Source organism: Triticum urartu, unplaced genomic scaffold (genome assembly GCF_003073215.2).
Source record: "Triticum urartu cultivar G1812 unplaced genomic scaffold, Tu2.1 TuUngrouped_contig_8085, whole genome shotgun sequence".
NCBI lineage: Eukaryota > Viridiplantae > Streptophyta > Magnoliopsida > Poales > Poaceae > Triticum > Triticum urartu.
The window spans coordinates 1,033-9,538 of record NW_024118996.1 but is presented as its reverse complement, the minus strand read 5'-3'; the positions used below and the strand labels follow the sequence as shown (position 1 = coordinate 9,538).

At 37.9% G+C, this 8,506-nt stretch overlaps 1 long non-coding RNA gene across 3 annotated transcripts; it reads right to left on the bottom strand.

Moving 5' to 3' along the window:
* Positions 1-1,956: 1,956 nt before the first annotated feature.
* Positions 1,957-6,700, bottom strand: LOC125531779. Of its 3 annotated transcripts, none has more exons than XR_007293519.1 (3): positions 6,222-6,700; positions 4,484-4,711; positions 1,957-4,299 (listed from the first exon to the last, which is right to left on the bottom strand). It is a non-coding gene; the product is annotated as an uncharacterized LOC125531779 (long non-coding RNA). The 3 variants fall into 3 exon arrangements; XR_007293520.1 differs by having other exon boundaries at positions 1,957-4,545; positions 4,617-4,711; XR_007293518.1 differs by having other exon boundaries at positions 1,957-4,711.
* Between the last annotated feature and the right edge of the window lie 1,806 nt (positions 6,701-8,506).

Sequence of the window (8,506 nt, the reverse complement as noted above, 5' to 3'; positions counted from 1 at the left end):
CTTGACTTGTGCGTAGATCTCCCCGGCAACGGCGCCAGAAATCCTTATTGCTACCTCTTGAGTACTGCGTTAGTTTTCTCTTGAAGAGGAAAGGGTGATGCAGTAAAGTAGCGTAAGTATTTCCCTTAGTTTTTGAGAACCAAGGTATCAATCCAGTAGGAGACTACACGCAAGTCCCTCGTACCTACAGAAACAAATAAGAACCTCGCAACCAACGTGATAAAAGGGGTTGGCAATCCCTTCACGGTCACTTACGAGAGTGAGATCTGATAGAGATAATAAGATACATAAATAGTTTTGGTATTTTTATGAAATAGATTGAAAGTAAAGATTGCGAAATAAAATAGATTGGAGACTTATATGATAAAAGATAGACCCAGGGGCCATAGGTTTCACTAGTGGCTTCTCTCAAGATAGCATAAGTATTACGGTGGGTGAACAAATTACTTTCAAGCAATTGATAGAAAAGTGCATAACTATGAGAATATCTAGGCATGATCATGTATATAGGTGATACGTCTCCAACGTATCTATAATTTTTGATTGTTCCATGCTATTATATTTATCAACCTTGGATGTTTTATATGCATTTATATGCTATTTTATATAATTTTTGGGACTAACCTATTAACCTAGAGCCCAGTACCAGTTTCTGTTTTTCCTTGTTTTTGAGTATCGCAGAAAAGGAAAACCAAACGGAGTCCAATTGACCTGAAATTTCACGGAGATCATTTTTAGATCAGAATCTAGATCGGGAGTTCTGCCGCCGCAAGCCTCTGTAGCCACCGAAAACCAATCTAGACCCGTTTCGGCACCCTGCCGGAGGGGGGAATCCCTCTCGGTGGCCATCTTCATCATCCCGGCGCTCTCCATGACGAGGAGGTAGTTCACCCTCGGAGCTGAGGGTATGTACCAGTAGCTATGTGTTTGATCTCTCTCTCTCTCGTGTTCTTGATTCGGCACGATCTTGATGTACCACGAGCTTTGCTATTATAGTTGGATCTTATGATGTTTCTCTCCCTCTACTCTCTTGTGCTGAATTGAGTTTTCCCTTTTAAGTTACCTTATCGAGTTGAGTCTTTAAGGATTTGAGAACACTTGATGTATGTCTTGCATGTGCTTATCTGTGGTGACAATGGGAGATCACGTGATCCACTTGATGTATGTTCTGGTGATCAACTTGCGACTTTCGTGACCTCGTGAACTTATGCATAGGGGTTGGCACACGTTTTTGTCTTGACTCTCCGGTAGAAACTTTGGGGCACTCTTTGAAGTTCTTTGTGCTATAATATTGGTGCTATCCATACTATTAATGACGAAAGTGATTATGCTTATAATATGAAAAGGTCCAAGTTTGGGGATGCTATGTTTGATGAAAATGACATGTTTGAGAATTTATTTACTGCAATTAATGTTTGTCCCAAGCTTGAGGATGATATGTTTTATGAAAATGATATTTTTAATCTCCCAAGTTTTAATATGCAAATCTTCTATTATATAATTATAAGACAAGAGTCAAACAAGCCATCACATTCGTCCACATACGCTAATCTTATTTACATCGTTTGATTAGAATAACAATGGCTTAGATTTAAAGTTTCTTACATAACATGTAAAAATATATGTACCGGCAATATTGAACTCTTATGTTGTCACGTTGTATGCATAATATAGAATAAAAAAACTATTGCAATAGAAAAGACGATGTGATTCGGATGTGATAATAGGAGGCAGGGGCGGCGCCAGGGGTCTTCTTAGGTATTCAGTTGAATACCCAAGATTTTGACAAACCATTGAAATTTTATATAAAACAAGCAATTTTTTTTGCAAAACAGTGATGATTTGGGCAAAATGAATACCCTCCTCCAAAATGAATACTCACCCTCTAGAACCTGGCGCCGCCACTGATATAGGAGGATAACAAGTCATGCATGACCACGCATGCACACATGCATGTACAAGAATAAACAATCCTTTTTCTTTGAAGGGGAATAAACAATCCTTTTTTAGTTACAATCGAAATCAGATATGGAACCCTATCCTACTACTACTACAACATATACGCAGGTCAAAAAGAAGTACTACTACAATGCAAGCCAGGACTCATCGTCATATACGGATCCATGTACTAGAACCAGTCAACCTGCCTAAATAGATGTATACAAGTCCGTCACGTGCACGTCTATCAAAGGCAAAGTACAATCTGGTCAATTATTTTCTACTTGATTTTCATATGGCCTGATTGATTTCTTTCAAGCATAGGCATCTACAAACACAATTACACAAGGATGTCGTAACACATGAAGGTGAGAAAACACCCAATGCGTGCGCTGAAACATGATGGGTTTGAACACACAAGTGATGCTCGAACGCCCGGTAGATCGAAACCATGACTGCAGGCTATCCAGTCCGTCATGCCGGAGGATCAAAGACACGATGCATCCAGTACACTCCTGTGACGTCTTGCCGTCTTGGCACCCAGCATCAAAAGAAGGCAGATAACAAGCCATCAAATTAGTTTAGGTAATATCTTTGCTGACTCATGTGTGTTTAGATGTTTCCATCTGAACAAGTCTTGATTTCTAATCTCCCACAAAAATGTCTAAATTTGTAATAAGCTTTCATACATACACTGTCAATAAAAAAATACTTTTTAAGATAGTTTTGAAGGCAACAACATTGTGAGGTCCAGGAAGGCAACCGATCCATGACATCCATCAATGCTAACAAAAAAATCTGCACCGCTGATTATATTTATAATGATTGTGATCAAAATTTAAGTGTACTTGCATCAAAGTCAAGCTGAAGCAAAGATCAATCATTCTTATTTAATCCAAATATGCATAGGCATTCGGCAGAAAAAACTTTACTAAAAATGATCAGCATAGATATAGTACTCAAGGAACACTAGAAGAACAAATGTTTTATAGGAGGAGAACATTACAAGAACTTACTAGAGTGATACATGAATCCGGAGAAATCAGGTACGAGTTCCAATGTATGCTATCATCACTCTTCCTGGATAACGAGTCTCTGAGACGTGTAATGTTAGTTATAATGAGATTTAGTTGACTTATTTGTGTCTTTCAATTTCTTGAGTTTTTAAGATATTTAGAATTTTGTGTTCACAACAATAGCTACAATAGATCAGTTACAAGATGATATTCAATGGTGGTACATGTGATGTGAAGATTGTCACAAACTTGCTACCAAGAAAACTGACACATCCTATTGCAAGAGTTGTGGTATATATCAGAAAAGGGTAACACCAAGGTAAGCATATCACTCATATGGACAACTATTATATCATACTTACTCTTGATTAACATGAATGGTACAGTAGGTACCATACTTGACTCCAAATCAGTGACAACATAGCTACTACAAACTGCAATTTATATTACGAGGAGGCTGCAATATTGCTTAGTACATCTAGCTTATTGAACTCAGTCGATGGGAAATCTGATGAAGCGCTGGATGATACTTTTTGCTAGGAGACTTATATTTGGATTAAAGCTAAATGATAGTAATATAACCTTTTGGCAATTAAAAGAACAATTATGCATGATGGTAGGCTAGAGATACTCTACTTGCAGGGTAAAGCTGAGGAGGTAAAGGTGCATTTAATTATAGAATTCCCTATATAATTCATCTTACATATATTGCACAGGAATTGACGGATGATGAGGTGGACACCGTGTTAAATAATTAAATAAACAAGCAAAACATTCCAGATATAAAGGTGATTAATTTTATCATTATGTACACTTCTAGATTTCTAGAAATGTGTTTTTAAAATTTATATTTACTTTACCACAATGAAGAGGTTCCAGGTAAGTTCCAATATACGAGCAGGCGAAACAAAAACAAGGAGGATGAGGAAGTTAAATAGAAAATTAGTACATTAGTAGCTTATCATTTAATAATAAGGCAGACTATATGTATTTACAAAGATACATCAGCACTACTTGACAATGTCCATGATAAGAAGGATATTTATGAAGGTATAGTAACACTGCTTGAGAATGTCCATGACAAGAAGGATATTTATTACTCCCTCCATCCCATAATATAAGATCGTTTTATAGGCTAAAACAGCTTGCAAAACGATCTTATAGTATGGGATGGAGGGAGTTGATTACAAGGGTGTGAATGTTAGCACTATCAAAAGCAGTTCACATTGTAATTTTTTGAAAGACATGCACTTTTGTCAGTTTATTGTTCTGGGTACTAAAACCTGTATATCTCACACAACCTTTCCAGTAATCATGTATAGATCTTCAGTATCATATGCACCACCTACAACACATATACAAAACCATTGTATGTCGACTGACACATATGAACCAAATTAAAATTAACAAATTAATGCCTTTTTGCTACGACATGGTAACAACAGATAATAGAATACTTTCCAATGCTATATTGGAGGAATTACAAGGCATAATATGCATTAGGAATGATGCTTATCATCAGCACTTACATTTGGTAGGAGTCCAACATCACTAGCAATGAGGGCAACAACTCAGAGGCCGCCTGCACACGCTGCTCACATTTTGCTGTTATTTATTTATCCCATGATCTCCACATATGAATCTGCCTCCGTTACCACATACCTCACATGGACCATAGACGCAGTGCCCGTTTTGTCATGTGCCTCAGATCCAACCATTCTCCATTAGCCAGCCATTATTTTCTGCCAGTCCCCGCCCTGGCATTGATGCCCCGACACCAACAAGGTTAAACCCAGTAGAACGATTTTGTCCAGGAAATTCATGAATCAGTACTCCATACGGTGAGACCCCTCACCGCTCATTGGATGAGAGATCTTGAGAAACCCAAAGATTATAGACCAAATATGTGGCACAAGACTTATGTTTAGATTCAATCTCAAAAATTAATAATCTCAGCTTCGTCACACAAAACTTATGCTATAAATTGTGCCTGATGATGGGCTTGGGATGTTGTAATTGACCGAGAAAGTTGAGAAGGTAAATGCACATCTAATCCTCTAAGATTAATAACTACATTCGTAATTTTCTTCACTGATTGATCCTGCATGCTACAGAAGTGTTGAAGGAACAATATTTTAAGTTGGGTTGAATGTCCACTGAAGAAAATAACGTATGCTCTAACCCCTACAAAATCAGAAGAGAGATCAATGAAGTTTGAAATGGTAACTCTATGATCCACATTCTCTAAATAATCCATACAACAACAATTATGTACGAGGATATGTACTAATTACTAAATTATAATTTCAGTTACATACTTAGTGATTCATTGTAAAAATAGACGCTTCAGAAATCAAAGTTTAAAACCAGCACGTTACCTTTGAATACATTTTACAGAGGAACTAAATAAATCAACTTATAACACGCATATATACTGCCAAGAGGAGAATGGATAAAATGATTAGAGAATATGAAGGGATTAATCCCTGTCTCCTACTCTGGCTCAGCTCACATGAGAACCACCGCGCCAAGTAGTCCGCGCTGCAACTGCAGTAGCGCCTCAATCTACATCCTGGATTAATGAGATGAACGAAATCGAGAAGAGGAGCGGAGGTTCATCGTGGATCAATTGTGTGGTCACCGGCAACAAGATTGAAGTTCGCCGGCGACAAGACCTAGCCAATAGCCCGTTAGTGTTATATGTAGGTGACATGTAGAGGATGTTTCACTTGAGAAAAATGATACGAACCGGTAGTTTTCTAGGTGACAAAAATGGTCCAGCATCACGACCCTAGGGCCTATACCATTCCATTAGGATTGATATACATGGTTCACGCAGAGTTGGTTCAGTTTCCTTTTTCTAATACCTTAATCGATAAGAATACAATTTCTACTCAGTATCAACGAGATATAAAGATTCCATTCTGTTGTGCTATTAAATAGTCTGCAAACGGTTATTTCAAAAAGAAAACCTGCAAACAGCTAAGCCTTTAGATAGTTACCACGTCCAGCACTACATCAACACTTTCAGAAAACTTTGCATCTCAAGCACATCAAGGAACGGTAATTAACACACTGTATCACACAGAAATATAGCACATCAACCACACAAGCCGGTCTTCAGTCAAATATTACTTCATTCAGTTCAAAAGCAAGCCAATAAGTAAGGGGTCAAAGAAACCAAATTTTTCAATTTACTTTAACAAACTATAAGTAAATCACCTTATGAAGAACAAATGATGTGGGAGTTTACAAAGAGAATCATACCTGTTGCTCTTCCTTAGCCTGGGACGAAAAAGGAACAACAGGCCTTTCAATGCAACGCCAAAATTCTTTGTCCCCGCACCCTCCTCCCCGGTGACCGGCATCTGCCTTTCCAGATTAGCGACGCGAGATGCGGTCTCCCTGGTGGCCGGTGCAACAGCAGTAGCTTGACTGCGCGGACCATGCCTCGGTCAGAAATGGCCTCCAAGACAACGCACTTGCAGCCCACTCGATTTGGTACAACCGGCTTGGAAGATCAGCACGCACGAGTTCGTCCGGGAACTCAGCGAACCAGTGCGCCCTCCGTCAGATGCGTCACCGCCTCCTCCGCGCCACCAACCTCCAGCCCCATCGCCACGACAGCTAGCTGCCGTACATGACGAGGTTCAGTATATTGCCGTGTTCTCCAGTGCTCTCCCTTGCCTAACCCATGGTCGCGCCTATCCAAACCACAGCTGTAGAGAGGAGAGAAAGGTAGAGAAAGGGGATTTTGGTTGTCTCCGCGATTTGGGTAAAACGGTAGTTTTTTTATTCCTGCATTTTACTATGGTAACCAAATGAAGATAAAAACAGTAGCTGCACAGAAGGTAAGGACGCAGAAAACGTGAAATGTTAGACCAATGGTAACTCACACAATAATGTAACATTCATTTTTTAAATAAAAAATATATACACATGAAGCCATCCAAAGGCATGTTTCTTCAACAGAGTTTGATCAAATGGATACAAATCATATAGTGAAAAAATAAGTTAGAAAAAATTAATTTCACAAAAACACAAATGAAATACCTTCAATCACACGAAAGAAAAAAAATTGTTATGAATGATACTTATATATAAAACATTGTATAATGAGAGTGGATTTTTGGAACGTGGGTGCATTGAGGGACTTTATTTTAAATAGTTTAGGAATCACATTTAAAATTTCAAAAAAACCCAAAAAGAATTCCCCATGATCATATGGATGGATATTACACAAGTGTAAAGTTTGGTGATGAAATAAACAAACATGTGAGTTATGCAAAAATGAAAAAATGACGATTTCTAAATAGTGAATAATGCATGCACTGTTCATCTTTCCAGAATCATGATTTTGTCATTTGTGCATAACTCACATGTTACTTATTTCATCATCAGAATTTGCACATGTTTAACATACATCCATATGAAAATGTGGAATTGTTTTTGGAAATTTTTGAAACTTCATGGCACTACTTAAAATATAGGGCTCCAATGCACCCGTCCAACAAAAGTGACTTTTTTATTGTACAATGTACTATAAACCTCATAGAACCTGAAACAAATAAAAGAAAGTAATATCAATCTATGGGAATACGTGAAATACAAAAAATGCATGAAGCTAAAAATTGCATATAGAGGAGTTTATTATAAACTTTTGTACGGGAAAAAATCAATACCCAATATAAATATATCAAAAGCTAGCTGCGCAAATGCGTGGGTGCACCTGCTAGTTTATTATGATGATAGCATGCCTCCTATTTATGATGATTATATTGATGAAAGTGGGTTTGGAAGAGTGTCAACTTTAGGAAGTAATGATCCCACTATTTTGGAGGGTGTTGAATCTTATTGTGAAAATTATGAAAGTGGATTTGGAGAGGTCATGACTTTATTTAGTAATGATTCCACTATCTTGAAAGAGGTTTCAATCGATTATGAAAGTGGATTTGGAGAGGTCATGACTTTAGCGCTCACGAGATTAGCTGCCAATTTTTACTGGAGAGTGCGGTTAGGTTGATTCTTTTTGCAGATGATTAATAGACAAATTCCTCAGGTCCACCAATTTATCTCAGAATTTTTGGAGTGACAGAAGTATTCGAATGATACAGATTGCTACAGACTGTTCTGTTTTTGACAGATTCTGTTTTCTATGTGTTGTTTGCTTATTTTGATGAATCTATGAGTAGTATCGGAGGGTATGAACCATAGAGAAGTTGGAATACAGTATATATTACACCAATATGAATTTAGAATGAGTTCACAATAGTACCTAAGTGATGATTTATTTTCTCATACTAACGGAGCTTGCGAGTTTTCTGTTGACTTTTGTGTTGTGAAGTTTTCAAGTTTTGGGTAAAGATTCGATGGACTATGGAATAAGGCGTGGCAAGAGCCTAAGCTTGGGGATGCCCAAGGCACCCCAAGGTAATATTCAAGGACAACCCAGATCCTAAGCTTGGGGATGCCCCGGATGGCGTCCCCTCTTTCGTCTTTGTTCATCGATAACCTTACTTGGATCTATATTTTTATTCAGCACATGATATGTG